Source organism: Jatropha curcas, chromosome 5 (genome assembly GCF_041381405.1).
Source record: "Jatropha curcas cultivar XTBG-Jc1 chromosome 5, XTBG_Jcur_1.0, whole genome shotgun sequence".
Classification (NCBI taxonomy): domain Eukaryota; kingdom Viridiplantae; phylum Streptophyta; class Magnoliopsida; order Malpighiales; family Euphorbiaceae; genus Jatropha; species Jatropha curcas.
In genome coordinates this window covers 16,550,583-16,566,764 of record NC_143155.1, presented here as the reverse complement: position 1 = coordinate 16,566,764, position 16,182 = coordinate 16,550,583, and the positions used below count along the sequence as shown (strand labels likewise).

General features: G+C 36.3%; 4 long non-coding RNA genes across 4 annotated transcripts; all 4 read left to right on the top strand.

Annotated features, from left to right (window-relative positions):
• Positions 1 to 5,987: 5,987 nt before the first annotated feature.
• On the top strand, positions 5,988 to 6,861 carry LOC149496288 (uncharacterized). The gene is made up of 2 exons (XR_016321040.1): positions 5,988 to 6,139; positions 6,351 to 6,861. It is a non-coding gene; the product is annotated as an uncharacterized LOC149496288 (long non-coding RNA).
• Positions 6,862 to 6,903: 42 nt separating this feature from the next.
• On the top strand, positions 6,904 to 8,602 carry LOC149496287 (uncharacterized). Its single transcript, XR_016321037.1, has 2 exons — positions 6,904 to 7,617; positions 8,423 to 8,602. It is a non-coding gene; the product is annotated as an uncharacterized LOC149496287 (long non-coding RNA).
• Positions 8,603 to 12,729: 4,127 nt separating this feature from the next.
• Positions 12,730 to 13,952, top strand: LOC149496286 (uncharacterized). The gene is made up of 2 exons (XR_016321039.1): positions 12,730 to 13,230; positions 13,442 to 13,952. It is a non-coding gene; the product is annotated as an uncharacterized LOC149496286 (long non-coding RNA).
• A 42-nt stretch (positions 13,953 to 13,994) lies between these two features.
• Positions 13,995 to 15,693, top strand: LOC149496285 (uncharacterized). The gene is made up of 2 exons (XR_016321038.1): positions 13,995 to 14,708; positions 15,514 to 15,693. It is a non-coding gene; the product is annotated as an uncharacterized LOC149496285 (long non-coding RNA).
• Positions 15,694 to 16,182: the final 489 nt, after the last annotated feature.

Genomic DNA, 16,182 nt, shown 5'->3' with positions numbered 1-16,182 from the left:
AGATCATCTCATAAGACATACACCCCTGGACGGTGTACCGGGTCTGTGTAGTGACGCCGAGCAAGGAACGGACTAACTGGGCCCCGAGAGCGGCCGTCTGATACCGGGCATCCAGTGGGGGAACCGGGCCAGTGAAGCAAAGGTGTGAGGGTCATCTCTCCAAAACTGAACACGAAAGTGTGCGAGCAGTCGTTCCACCGCTCCATCAATGCATATCGCATAGCGGACGGGAAGCGAGGCTGCGTGCGTCGCAGTCCGGCGGCGTAATCTCTGAATCCTGAAGCGATGACCGAGCTCGCATAGGAGGGTCCAATAAGTCCCAGAAGGCAGAAGCATCAGTGGCTGATCCGCCCGAACGGGCCTTGCCTAGATTCACCTATAAGAAAATTTCAATTTCAATAAATATAAGACTAATAACTGTTCATTTTCTTTTATCGCAGGAAAAATAAAGACCAAATTTTGGTTTGGACCATAGCTGCGTCACGCAGCTACAAAGCCGTGTCACGCATCTACACAGCTGCGTCACGCGGCCCTGTCCAAGTTGCGCACCTAGAAGCACAGCCCCATGGCGCATCTCTGCACTCGCGCCACGCTACTCCACAGCTGCGCCACGCAACTGTTTGAGATATGTTGCCCTAAGAACAGATGTGCCACGTAGCCGCGAAGTCGCGCCACGCATCTCGCTAGCAACGTCACGCAACTGTTCAAGATTCCTATTCGATTGACAAACAGTCGCGTCACGCAACTGTTCTTCCAAAGAACAGCTGCGTGATGCAACTGTCGAAGGTACGCAATGTTTTAAATTCGATCTAATTTCACTACGTTTGTGTTGTTTCATGCAATTTTCAGGGCAAAATCAAGTCGCCTACGAGTACTAACAAGAAAGTACCATCAAATCAAGGCCTAACACAGTTAAAAGGGGTCAATTCTAAGGTTCAAGGCAAGCTAGGGTTTCTGGCGCCTCGAAAAGTTGCATCACGCAACTGTTCATACAAGAACAGCTGCATCACACAACTATTCATTCAAGAACAGCCGCGCCATGCAACTCCTGCCTGCGTGACGCGACTGTTGACGCAGGCGCGAACACAATAAAGCAGTTTATCTACTATAGCTACAGATCTAAAGCAGTAAAAACAATAAAATTAAGGAAATTTTTACTTACCTTGGATCGAAAGCCGTGCATCCGACTCGTCTTGTACCGGACTGGAAACTCTGTACCCGGCAACGGAAGAAGCTGCAACGGCCGCATCCCGGGGGTCAGCGGATTCCGGCTCACCGGCACCGGCTCACCGTCGAACGTAGGAATATCGGGTAAGGCCCCGAGAGTCTCCATCTCTCGAGTGTAGGCAGAAGCAGGGATTTCAGGAAGCTGAGACATCTTTTTCAGTTGAAAGTTCAGAGAATTTTCAATTGCTTAGGGTTTGTGAATAAGTGAAACTGAATCGGTTATGAAGAAAATTACTTATAGTAAGTATCTAGGCCCAAGCCCATTTCTTCAAGCAAAGGGCCCAAGCCCATTCTTCCGAGTCTAAAAGGACCGATGGGCCCACCACCTTCTTTCAACGCCCAATAAGCCCGTGCAACCCGTTACCTCTTTCTGAGACCAGCAGGTTCACACGGCCCATTTCAACGGCCCGCAATGGTCCGCTTCGGCAATCTAATGTCGATGCGCGGCACATACACTTCAGCGATTTTTATCTACTCACCGCACAGGGGGCAGAAACATCAAATTGCTAGATTACCCTCAGGTAAGTTTTCTTTCGACCACTATATCATAAAAGGTGTACTTGAAAATGCAGATAACAAATCCTCTGTTAAATCATTTATGCCAAAATTTCTGCATGGGAACATATGATGTTCCAATATGTTTCTAACAGAAGGCAAGGTCTGCTCGTACATGGACATTGCTATTTTTCTTCTGAACAAATTTTTCAGGCCAACCGGTGATGGTTTTTCGAAGCCGATAGGTCTTACTGATTAGTGATGGTGCATTGCGAAGCTAGTCAGAACAATTTCAAAACAGTGATGATGTATTGCGAAGCTGTTTGAGATTTCTTCCCCAGTCAATGATGTTGAGTTGCGAAGTTGACCAGGGTAAAATCCATATCTTTCGGGCCGATCAAACCGAGCCTCGAGGATGCCTTTTCAAAATCGACTGGAGCCGACAAAGCCGACCAAACCGAGCTGAGGAGGTGGCAGATCAAAGCCTTTCGAGCTGATCAAACCGAGCTTCGAAGACTTTGTTACCAAATCAACATTTTCGAGTCGATCAAACCAAGCTTCGAAGATGTCTCTTCAGATTCTGTGGAAACCGACCAAGCCGATCAAACCGAGCTGAGAAGGTGACCAAATCTTCAAAACCCTTCAGGCCGATCAAACTGAGCTCCGGAGGTGTCTTCCAAGCCGATTAAACCGAGCTTTGAAGTCATTCACATGTTGGATGGAAATCGACGAAGCCGATCAAACCGAGCTTAGGAGGTGACCAGATGATTGATTTAGCATCTTTCCAAGCCGATCAAACTGAGCTTCGAGAAGATTACCTGATAGAAGGCGCGTCAATGGACCACTTTAATATTAATCATTTATACAATTAATGATAAAGTGGGGGGGCAAACTGTTGACGCGTGATTTTGTGCCTCCACCTGACCCGATGATGATATGAGGACAAAGGATAAGGTTTCACAATAAACCGGAAGTGTTTGAACCAAGAATTGAATCAAATCGCCCAAAGGAGCCTGACCCGTGTTAGGGCTGCGTCACGCAGGTAGTACCTGCGTGACAGCACTATTAGCTGCGTCACGTAGCTCTAACAGGACTGACACCTTTGGCGCGCGCTCGTGCAACGGCCTGCACTGTTTGTATGGATACACGGCAACTGTACGAAAAGTAAGTCGCGTCACGCAGGTTTACGGGTGTGTCACGCAGCTTCTACCCGCGTGACGCGACTGCTCTGTTGCCCTAGCCATATAAATACAACATTTTACAGCAAAAATGGGAACTTTTTTTTTTGCACTTTTGATAGTTTCCTCTCATTTTCCTCTAAGAAATACAACTTTCTGAGTTTAGGTATCTAAAAAATGACTAAGGCTCTTCCTCAAGAACTCTACTGAGTAAACTTGAGGTAGATCAAGTCATAGACATTTAGATTTAAGAGCAAAGAAAGATAAGACAAAAAGATAAAAAAAGAGGAAAAAAAGAGAAAAACCATTTTATTTTCGTGAAAGAACTTGGTGATTATACTCCTGGGATTGTGAAACATTATCTTTGAAATCAATATCAGCATATGCAATCCTCAAATCTGAGGGCTAGGTAACGATTCTAACTTTTCTTTTTCGTTTTTAGTATTCTATCTCTTAAAATCTCATTTTCACATTGTTTGATTGAATTGTTATTGATAAAATGCAAGTTTGCCCATTGTTTAACTCTTTTGAGTTGGTTTTAATCACCTTAAACAAAAAGAACACGTAAAAAAAGGAAGGTTTGAAAGGTAGTTGCGGACCAGAGCAGCTGCGTCATGCAGCTACTACCTGCGTGACGCAACTGTTCGTGTCCAAAATCCTTTATTTTGGGTTAGACCACCTACGTGACACAGCTGTTCGCATACTCAGTTTTTATTTTGTTTTTATACTCTGTTTAGTGTTTCATTGTAAATAAATAATTAATATGTCTGAGTGTTCTAAATAAACTATGAACAGCTCCGCCACGTAGCTAGAAGCTCCGTCACGCGACTGTTCTCCATAGAACAGCTGCGTGACGCGACTGTTCTAGTCTACAGGATCATAACTGGAGTTCCGTCACGCGACTGTTCTTCATAGAACAGCTGCGTGACGCAACTGTTATAAATTCCCGAATAAGAGACAAGAGTTGCGTCACGCACCTCTTCTTCGTAGGACAGCTGCGTGACGCAACTGTCTCCCAGTTTTAATTCACTTTTGTTATTTCATTTTAGCTCCACGTCATTAAGTAGATTTTAATCCTAATCCAGGAAATGGTCAATTATGGGCAAATTAAGTTTTAATCAAACAAAGTCAATTAATTATTGATGATTATGAGGTTTTTAGAATTTATTTCTTATTATTTATCATTAATTATATTATATTATTAAACTCGGTTTGTGGCCCGCCTTTAACCATAAGGCAAGAGTGGGTCTTTTATTTTATTTGATATGTATTATGGATGGATGATGGATGATATGATTTATCTGTGATGATGCAATGAATGAATCTAATTGGGACGGTTAATTAATTTTCCACATAGGAACTCGGTTCGATTTATTCGGGTTGGGTTTAAACAATTCGGCTTTTTCTAAATAAAATAAATCGCATTAGGAATCATAGGTTAAAAGAGGCCGGTTTTCCGGGCGTTGGCTTCCAACGGGCCGACGTACCTAACTCCCTTACCTAGAATCGTACTCGGTACGCCTGACCAGTTTTCTCTCAAAAAAGGCCTTGAATAAAAAAAATGGGTTAAAATGGAGTCACTTTTATAAAATTAAAAATGGAAACGGTCCCATTACCGAAAAAATAGGTGGTGACTTAAAATGTTTTATAAGACCGATTTATCGGCACCGTACATCTAAGAAGATTTTTATCAGCATTTTTCAAAAATAAACACACAACAATAGACTCATGATTTTCTCCGGGGGAAAACAGTAATTGACTTATTAACTCCTGGTATATCAGCATAACTCCAAGCAAAAAAATCTAAATTCCTCTTGAGACATTCCTGGATATCCTTTCTGAGTTCAAGCTTAAAGTCTGCTCCGATTTCGATCATTTTGGGATTTTCGGTGGTGGTTAGGTTAAATGCGAAATGATGCAATACATTTATGCCAAATATGCGTGTGGTATAATCAATGCCATGAACACAAGAATCAGGAAAACAAGAAAACAAGTAATCAAAATTCATTCCCATTGATTGAAATAGTAAGGGAAATCCATCCATATTGTTCTCAAAACAACATTTAGAAAAATAAAAAGCAGAATTAAGAGATTGTTCAATACACTCATCACAGCTAACTTTAATGATTTCCGGGCGTCGGCTTACTATGCTCAAGAGGCTTAGTGATCTTCCCACTATCTATCAAATTTTATATATCATGTCTGAGCTTGAAGCAATCATCGGTAGAATGACCTTTGCATTGATGACACTCATAGTCTGGATCAACAAATCTACCCCGAATAGGTTTAGACGGATTAATTGGTAGCTTTAATTGCCTTTATTTCGAACAAGTTTGGCTAAAAGTCCAATTAATCAATAATTGCGGCAAAAAGCCTCATTCAATCACGTTTTTTTTTTTGGCAACAAATCGCCTACATTTAATCAACAATATTGGCTAAAGAACTGTAATACCCCGAATTTTTATTTTCGAAACTTTTGAATTTAATTTAAATCAAAAATCTAAAATTTTCACATGTGGGCTACAAATAGAAACACAGTCTCAAATCAAGCCCAATTCTGTGATATTGGGCCCAAGCCCAAAATGTATTATCGAAACTTTTGATTTAAGAACATTTTAAAATATTCGAGAAATAATATGGAACTTTGGCTACTAATTTATTATAAGAATATAGATACATATAAATTAATCATCCTAAAAATCAAATATGATTACTATTATTATGGACCTGAACTAAACAATCAAAATAAATCGAACCGGATCCGAAAATTAATTTAATATGTCGAAAACCACACGAATAATCTAAAAACCGAGTGAAAAACTCGAAAACCAAAGAAAATGAGACCAAATTACTAAGTCAGACCAAACCAGTTCGAATCAAACCGGAATGGTCTAGAAGGCACAGATTTTTTTTTTCTTTTTCTTTTTCTTTCTTTCTTTTTCTTTTCTTTTCTCCTCCTTTTTCTTCTCCAGCGCGCGACAGCTCTCCCCCTCTCCTTCCCGTTAGCACCGACCACAGACTCCCCTCCCCTTTCTGTTCCGTTCACCAGCCAACGCCACTGCCTCCTACCGCCGCCGCTGCACCCTCACGTCCCTGTCTCTCTCTCTCTCTCTCTCTCTCTCTCTCTCTGACTTCGTCTTCACAGCACAGAAACTATTGGAACGAGTGATAGTCGAATCGCAAAAGGGTGCGATTGCTGTCCTTCCCTCCGAGCAACTCCGGCAACTATTACCGACAAGGTAGGCCGATTATCGCTCTCTAATTCTTCTGTAAATAGTTTCTTTAGTTAATTTGTGTAATAATGGGAGATATCTTAATCATTGCTAAGTTACGTTGAAATAGGATTTTTGTCAATTGGTTTAGAAATAGTTATTGCTTGATGAAATTGATAGCGTGGTTGAACTCCTCTCTGAATTTGGATTAATCCAACTATAATTTTGCATTGTTTAGAGGATGGTATCAATTTCGGCCATCGCTGATGGCGGCTGTACTGCTTGCCGGTGGTGGTTCTGGTGACCGAAATTCCTAGAAGACAGAATGTTTTATTTTTGTGTAGATTTTATGTCTATAATTAGTTTTTTTATTTGATGTCGATTGGTACCAAAGCTGTGAACTGACGCTGACTTGATAAATAGGTTACTAAGTTAAAAATGTAAGTTATAAAGGTGTTGTATAATCTCAGAATTATTTCATTATCTAGAAAAGTTATAACACTACATAAATTGTTGGTTATCTAATAAGGCATCTAGTTAGTCGGCAAATATACTTTACCCTTATAAGTATAGAATTTCAAATAATGTTTAGTTACTTAAATGATGTGCTCTTATATATACGTAGGGTGATATGATTGTGTAATGATTGATGTTAATGAAGTCGACTTGAAGTTTGGTGTAATGGCAGCAGCCATATTGTTCATTTTAATGCGTTTAATGATGATGAGATTAGAAACGGTATATTAAAATGAATTCCTTGTTTATTAATGAATTTGCTAGATTGTGGGCTATGAGTTTGATTAGAAATTCAGTATTGATATTGATATATGAATTGTAACTAATAATTATATATGTTAATTGCCGGAATTTTAAGAAGTATAACTAGAAGAAAATTATAATTTACGGTATAAGTAATTATGATATTATGGAAATTTAAAATGAATTAGAGATAGGATTAACAAGTGCCTATGCATGTATGACGGGTGACTAATAAATGATGGTTATGGTGGACGGGATTGTTTGATGTGAATTGCCCGATGGATGGGCTGTGTGTTGACATGCGGAAAAATATAAAATTTGGGTAGTACTGATTATAGAGGAAATGCTGTCGAATTTTTCAATTGGAAGTACGATTAAAATGATTATTGTTATTAATATTATATTATCAATCGTATTATTATTATTATTAATATTATTCGTATTATTATAAAATATTACTTAACAAATACCTAAACGTTTTATTTAAAAGTGATACATTAGAATAGATAAATAAATAAGGAAACCCAATATATATCTATAAATATATGTATAATTTAATTAATAAGTGAATTAAAGAACTGATAACCAAAACTAATGAACGAATATTTAATATAATCTTTCGAATTAAAATTCTTATTTAGAATTTTATTGTTTATTTTAAAGGTCTATAAAATTCCGAAATGCGAGGAAAAACGGCTGGAAGCATGTTGCTAGAAAACAGTCCCCTTAGAGGACGATAAAGAACTGTGAGTAGTGTTAGATAACTAGTATCATCCGCTTGCATTCATGCATTCACGGCTAAATGTTGGCATGCATTATTTTGTTGAATTGCCATATTATGATGTACTATCTGTTGATATTGAAAGTTGTTTGATTACTTGTGCTATGAATATACTTTGCCTTGTTTGTGTGGAATTGGGATGAAGTGGACCACCATGGGTTTGTGAGGACGGTCTGTTATATGGATCCTGAATATGATATGATATTTGACCGTCGGCCGGGAAAATGGGAGATCGGCGCCCCCGTGTGCACCTGATGATGTGGATTGTATGGAAAACCACAGGATGGCTTCTTGTTGTTGCGCACCTGATAATCTAGATTTGATTGTAGCCCGCAGGGTGGCCTCCTGTTGTGAGCACTTGATGATCTAGATTGGATGGAGACCACCGGGTTGCCTCCTGTTGGTATGGAAAAGAAAAGAGAGAATGGAAAAGCAATGAGAGGACTGGTCAGTGAGGATTAGACCAGTTGGCCGTATGGGGGATCGGCTCCCTGGTGCACATGTATGAGAGGGCGAGCCATGTGTGAGGACGGCTCGTTGGGGTTTTAGGTGGTGCCACTGACTAATTTCCACGTGATGTGATTATATGAATGTGATAATAATTGTGGTTGCTGTTGTATTGCCATTTGTGTGACACTGCATGATCATAAATTTAATCGATGAACAAATAAAAATATTTTAGCATCTGTATGATTGTGTGGGGTGAGAGGGTTATCTAACCCTACTCATTGAGTTTGGCGCTCACCCCTGCCTACCTTTTTTTTTTCCAGGTAATAGAAGAAAGAAAAATCCTATGGAGTTGAGACATAAGTATAGAAGACTGTAAACGAAAAACAAATGATGATATAAATGTACAGGTAGAGTTCCGCAATTGTATTCTAGTGGGTTGTAAATGAACTGTATTAGTGATACATAATTGAAATAAATTATTGGGCCTGTATCCACAGTTATGATTGTGGAAATGAGGGTTGCATAATATAGGCTTACTACGGGCTTTGGGGGCCTTAAGCCCACCCAGGTCCTAGTGCCGGTCCGGTCCATGGAAATGGGTCGTGACAAAGTTGGTATCAGAGCATTAAGTTGGGCCTTAGGAATCAATTGCGGAACATAGGAAATTGAATATAAAACTCCTACGTTGGGATCGGCCGTAACCAACAAAGGAGAGACACTAAATAGAAAACGGTCTTGGTGCAGGTGGACGCACTCTGCACTAAGGCGGTTACAAAATCATAAATAAAATAATTAATAATAATAATAAAATACATAAATAAATGGGGAAAGATAATCATATTAACAGTTAGTCAAAGCTTTGAAACGCAGGAGAAATTAGAAGGAAGTGCAGTGGCCTGATCAACCAGTGTACTCTTTCTAATGGAAACTGTGTCCTTAGCTTAAAAATTTAATTTTTTTCTATGAAATACATAACATTTATATATAATTTAATTATGTAAGAAGATAAGTGATATATGGTTAATAGGTTGAAGTTAAACGATAAAAGTATGTTAGTGTATTTAATGTGTTGGATGTGGACTACATGCATAAAAATACACGAATGTGAGTATATGTATGCCTGCGGAAACTATATGTTGAGAATGCGTTGTTAGTGTTAATTAATAAGAGAACTAGATGATTCGGATTTAAGGACATTAGGATGTAATTAATTAGAGTATTGATTTGATAAAGTTTACGTGATGTTGGTTGGTGCAATTTATTATGACTATTGAGGTAATCTTCTGAATGTGATATATATATTAATTGGTGTGATTACATAAATGATATTTATAGGGTTTAAAAAAATAAATGATTTGGTGTGATTTGCAATAATAATTAATGATGAGTATTTTTCGTAAGAAATAATGTTGGTGGAATTATTATATTAAGGGATTTTTAGTTATGAGAAGTAATTGCTGCTTGGTGGAGTGAAGTGTATTGTGTTATTCATGAGCTAGTTCTTTTCAAGTGTATAAATACAGGGAATAATATAAATTATGGTGGTTATAAGAAAAGTAAATTGTGATTCTTAGTAAGATTGATAAAAAAAAAATAGGAATAGTGATGTATCAGAGAATTTATAAAATATTTCTATGTTTTGAGATTTTATGACTATGGGAAAAATTGTGGTTCATGTTTCTTTCGTTATGCTTATATGAAAATAACTTCTAAATGAAAACAATCAAGAGTTTAAGAGTAATCATTTCTAAGATAGAAAAGATTTGCAAATAGTTAATAAAAGTATTTGCAAGTAGTAGAAGATTTATGAATTTTTATGAGATGTAAGGACATGCAGGGGTATAAAAGAGTGTGTGGTAGAAAATGATAAGTTGGGTAATTAAATTGAATAGTCAACAGAGTTATAAAGGTAGTGTATGCAATTAAGGGATAATTATTATGACCCAGGAATTAATACAGTGAGAGTTTAATATGTGGTAAGTGTATTAGATAGGGTAGAATTAAACTCCTAATACATGTAGGATGTTTAATAAGCCAGGCTAAGTTTAAGGACCTCGTATAATAAAATAAAAGTAAAAGATAATAAAGGAAATTAATGGTTTTGGAAGTGAAACGCTATTAGGCAGTAATTATATTAAAAATATATATATATATGTATATATAATAATAAAAATTATAAGTAAATATAATAATAAATATATAAATAAATAAAATAATGATAAATATATATCAATATATATAGAATAAACGAAAATAATAATAAGTATATATGACATAAAATAAGAATTATAATGATAACAGTAATAATGGTAATAACAGTAATAATAATACTAATAATTTATGAGGTATAATAATAATGTATGCGTTATGTCGATTGAACTTAACATTATGAGACACTTGGTGTTGTAGACTACTAATATATATGAATTTACTGAATTAGGAAGTATAACATCGGTGATACTTGGAAACAAATGCACTAAAAACGGAAGCTAGTGGTACTATACCTTATAGACTGTGGACAAATCAGAACTAAAGGAAATTGCTATTAAATCGAAACCTTTGGATATTTTTCGGATAGTGTACTTGATCATAAGAGAATTATTTAAATTTGAAGGAATCCTTTGGAGTGAATATGTACATTAATGATATAAGATTTGATTGTGACTTGAATTGATTAATCGGAATTAATGGATTCCTTGTATCTGGTATGACTAATTGGTAGTGTGGTTATGTATAATTGATGAAAGGAAAATTTCATGAAGAAATTTCAAAGGAAAAATTGAACCTATGTGGTTATGGTGATGATTGTTTTGCTTTGAATTATACGAATGTGATTGAATTCAATTGTTGGGTTACATGTGTTTAACTGAGAATGATGTTATGCAAATTTGATTTTGGGATTGAATATGATTGTAATTTGAGTGGCTACTGGATTAAGATGTGATCTTTGGTTGGAATGAGTTTTAATGATGTCGTAACGTGTAACCACATGAATTTGATAAAGAGAAATGTGATGTTGTTGAGAATTTTGAAGTGGCCAAATAGGCCTAGTTGAAATATTATGACTCTTATTTTGGTCCCCTATGAGAATTTTGATATTAAATTAAATTAGGAAATGAAAATAAGTTGGAAGGGTGGAATAACTTGATGGGGCATCTGGATGATAAGATAGAATTAAGGTTAATGCTTAAGCATTTTACTAAGGATCTCTGAATGGATGAATAGTAGGTAAGGTAAATAATTATGGTGTAATAAATATTAGGTTGAAATACGGGTAGTTAACTAGATCAGGACTAATAGTGTGATGTAGTACAGAGGGAATAAATAAACGAAATAATTAAGAGAGTATTCTGATATCTTTAAAATGGATTAAATAGTGGCAAAAAAAAAAATTAATGAAAAAAAAAAAATTAATGAATAAATTATGACAAATAAAATGATTTTAGTTTGGTAATCAATATGATGTGAATGTAAACTAAGTTAGTGTAGTGGCACCAGCACCATCTTAGGAACTGTGAAATTCTTGATGCTAATAGTATTTAAGTAGTGTTTAAGCATGCAAGGTATAATCCGTTACAAGTATAGATGGAATGTAATTATGGAATAGATTAGTAGAGTATGGGCATGGTTGGATATCGAGAACTTAGCAAGTTAATGGCAGTTTGAGCAAATATTGCCTCCTCAAGTTATGTAATTTGTAGTCGGTTGGTATTACGGACTGAATTGGTATATACAACTAGAAATCTTGGTTGCTGGATTCTAAACACCTGGTATAAACAGATACAAACCGGTAAAGTTATAAAAGTTTAAGTTGAGAAAATGTGTAAACATTAAACACCCTTAGTATAAAGTAAGAAGAATATTATGGGATATAAGATTTGCGTTTAGGAAATTAGAATTAATTGCCTCAAATGGCATACCTCTTTCATTGTAAGATTACTGTTTTCGTCAGTATGGGTTCATTAAATAATTGGGGATAAAAGTTCAAGGAAGAACGTAAAGAAGGTCTTGGAGAACTTGGGATAGAAGATATGGATTAAGTGAAAAGTCTAATAGATTAAATTAGTCAAAGAGAAATTGTTATAGAATGGGTGATTTGAAGTGAAATTTTTCTTTTTAAGATCATTAGAGAAGGTTTCCATGGAAACAAAAGCGTGATGATTGGAGGTAGAAAGACAAGTAGAATATCGTACCTCTCTTCGCTTCGTTTATAGCATTACTCTTTTATATGTGAAGTATTTCTTATTGTAAAGTTGTGATCATCTATGTCTCTATTACTATTACCCTCTATTAGGTTTCAATTCGAGGACGAATTGTCTTAAGGGGGGGAGATTGTAATACCCCGAATTTTTATTTTCGAAACTTTTGAATTTAATTTAAATCAAAAATCTAAAATTTTCACATGTGGGCTACAAATAGAAACACAGTCTCAAATCAAGCCCAATTCTGTGATATTGGGCCCAAGCCCAAAATGTATTATCGAAACTTTTGATTTAAGAACATTTTAAAATATTCGAGAAATAATATGGAACTTTGGCTACTAATTTATTATAAGAATATAGATACATATAAATTAATCATCCTAAAAATCAAATATGATTACTATTATTATGGACCTGAACTAAACAATCAAAATAAATCGAACCGGATCCGAAAATTAATTTAATATGTCGAAAACCACACGAATAATCTAAAAACCGAGTGAAAAACTCGAAAACCAAAGAAAATGAGACCAAATTACTAAGTCAGACCAAACCAGTTCGAATCAAACCGGAATGGTCTAGAAGGCACAGATTTTTTTTTTCTTTTTCTTTTTCTTTCTTTCTTTTTCTTTTCTTTTCTCCTCCTTTTTCTTCTCCAGCGCGCGACAGCTCTCCCCCTCTCCTTCCCGTTAGCACCGACCACAGACTCCCCTCCCCTTTCTGTTCCGTTCACCAGCCAACGCCACTGCCTCCTACCGCCGCCGCTGCACCCTCACGTCCCTGTCTCTCTCTCTCTCTCTCTCTCTCTCTCTCTCTGACTTCGTCTTCACAGCACAGAAACTATTGGAACGAGTGATAGTCGAATCGCAAAAGGGTGCGATTGCTGTCCTTCCCTCCGAGCAACTCCGGCAACTATTACCGACAAGGTAGGCCGATTATCGCTCTCTAATTCTTCTGTAAATAGTTTCTTTAGTTAATTTGTGTAATAATGGGAGATATCTTAATCATTGCTAAGTTACGTTGAAATAGGATTTTTGTCAATTGGTTTAGAAATAGTTATTGCTTGATGAAATTGATAGCGTGGTTGAACTCCTCTCTGAATTTGGATTAATCCAACTATAATTTTGCATTGTTTAGAGGATGGTATCAATTTCGGCCATCGCTGATGGCGGCTGTACTGCTTGCCGGTGGTGGTTCTGGTGACCGAAATTCCTAGAAGACAGAATGTTTTATTTTTGTGTAGATTTTATGTCTATAATTAGTTTTTTTATTTGATGTCGATTGGTACCAAAGCTGTGAACTGACGCTGACTTGATAAATAGGTTACTAAGTTAAAAATGTAAGTTATAAAGGTGTTGTATAATCTCAGAATTATTTCATTATCTAGAAAAGTTATAACACTACATAAATTGTTGGTTATCTAATAAGGCATCTAGTTAGTCGGCAAATATACTTTACCCTTATAAGTATAGAATTTCAAATAATGTTTAGTTACTTAAATGATGTGCTCTTATATATACGTAGGGTGATATGATTGTGTAATGATTGATGTTAATGAAGTCGACTTGAAGTTTGGTGTAATGGCAGCAGCCATATTGTTCATTTTAATGCGTTTAATGATGATGAGATTAGAAACGGTATATTAAAATGAATTCCTTGTTTATTAATGAATTTGCTAGATTGTGGGCTATGAGTTTGATTAGAAATTCAGTATTGATATTGATATATGAATTGTAACTAATAATTATATATGTTAATTGCCGGAATTTTAAGAAGTATAACTAGAAGAAAATTATAATTTACGGTATAAGTAATTATGATATTATGGAAATTTAAAATGAATTAGAGATAGGATTAACAAGTGCCTATGCATGTATGACGGGTGACTAATAAATGATGGTTATGGTGGACGGGATTGTTTGATGTGAATTGCCCGATGGATGGGCTGTGTGTTGACATGCGGAAAAATATAAAATTTGGGTAGTACTGATTATAGAGGAAATGCTGTCGAATTTTTCAATTGGAAGTACGATTAAAATGATTATTGTTATTAATATTATATTATCAATCGTATTATTATTATTATTAATATTATTCGTATTATTATAAAATATTACTTAACAAATACCTAAACGTTTTATTTAAAAGTGATACATTAGAATAGATAAATAAATAAGGAAACCCAATATATATCTATAAATATATGTATAATTTAATTAATAAGTGAATTAAAGAACTGATAACCAAAACTAATGAACGAATATTTAATATAATCTTTCGAATTAAAATTCTTATTTAGAATTTTATTGTTTATTTTAAAGGTCTATAAAATTCCGAAATGCGAGGAAAAACGGCTGGAAGCATGTTGCTAGAAAACAGTCCCCTTAGAGGACGATAAAGAACTGTGAGTAGTGTTAGATAACTAGTATCATCCGCTTGCATTCATGCATTCACGGCTAAATGTTGGCATGCATTATTTTGTTGAATTGCCATATTATGATGTACTATCTGTTGATATTGAAAGTTGTTTGATTACTTGTGCTATGAATATACTTTGCCTTGTTTGTGTGGAATTGGGATGAAGTGGACCACCATGGGTTTGTGAGGACGGTCTGTTATATGGATCCTGAATATGATATGATATTTGACCGTCGGCCGGGAAAATGGGAGATCGGCGCCCCCGTGTGCACCTGATGATGTGGATTGTATGGAAAACCACAGGATGGCTTCTTGTTGTTGCGCACCTGATAATCTAGATTTGATTGTAGCCCGCAGGGTGGCCTCCTGTTGTGAGCACTTGATGATCTAGATTGGATGGAGACCACCGGGTTGCCTCCTGTTGGTATGGAAAAGAAAAGAGAGAATGGAAAAGCAATGAGAGGACTGGTCAGTGAGGATTAGACCAGTTGGCCGTATGGGGGATCGGCTCCCTGGTGCACATGTATGAGAGGGCGAGCCATGTGTGAGGACGGCTCGTTGGGGTTTTAGGTGGTGCCACTGACTAATTTCCACGTGATGTGATTATATGAATGTGATAATAATTGTGGTTGCTGTTGTATTGCCATTTGTGTGACACTGCATGATCATAAATTTAATCGATGAACAAATAAAAATATTTTAGCATCTGTATGATTGTGTGGGGTGAGAGGGTTATCTAACCCTACTCATTGAGTTTGGCGCTCACCCCTGCCTACCTTTTTTTTTTCCAGGTAATAGAAGAAAGAAAAATCCTATGGAGTTGAGACATAAGTATAGAAGACTGTAAACGAAAAACAAATGATGATATAAATGTACAGGTAGAGTTCCGCAATTGTATTCTAGTGGGTTGTAAATGAACTGTATTAGTGATACATAATTGAAATAAATTATTGGGCCTGTATCCACAGTTATGATTGCGGAAATGAGGGTTGCATAATATAGGCTTACTACGGGCTTTGGGGGCCTTAAGCCCACCCAGGTCCTAGTGCCGGTCCGGTCCATGGAAATGGGTCGTGACAAGAACCTAGTTAAATAATAACTACGGTTTAATCGCCTTTATTTCGTACAAATCCGGCTTAAGTCCAATTAGTCAATAATTGTGGCTAAGTAGCCTTAACCAAACACATTTTATTGGCAATAAATTGCCTACATTACAATTTAATTAATCAACTTTTGGCAAATAAATTGCCTATAAGTAAGATTAACCATTTTTAGCGACAAATAGCTTAAATCGGACTTTTTGGCAAAATGCCTTAAAAATTAATCAATATTTTGGCCAAAGGCCTTAAATCAATAATTTTGGCGATAATCGCCTAAATAATCAACATTTTTGGCAAACTAATTGCCTAAATCGACCAATTTTGGCTAAAGGCCTTAAAATCAATCATTTTGGCAACAAT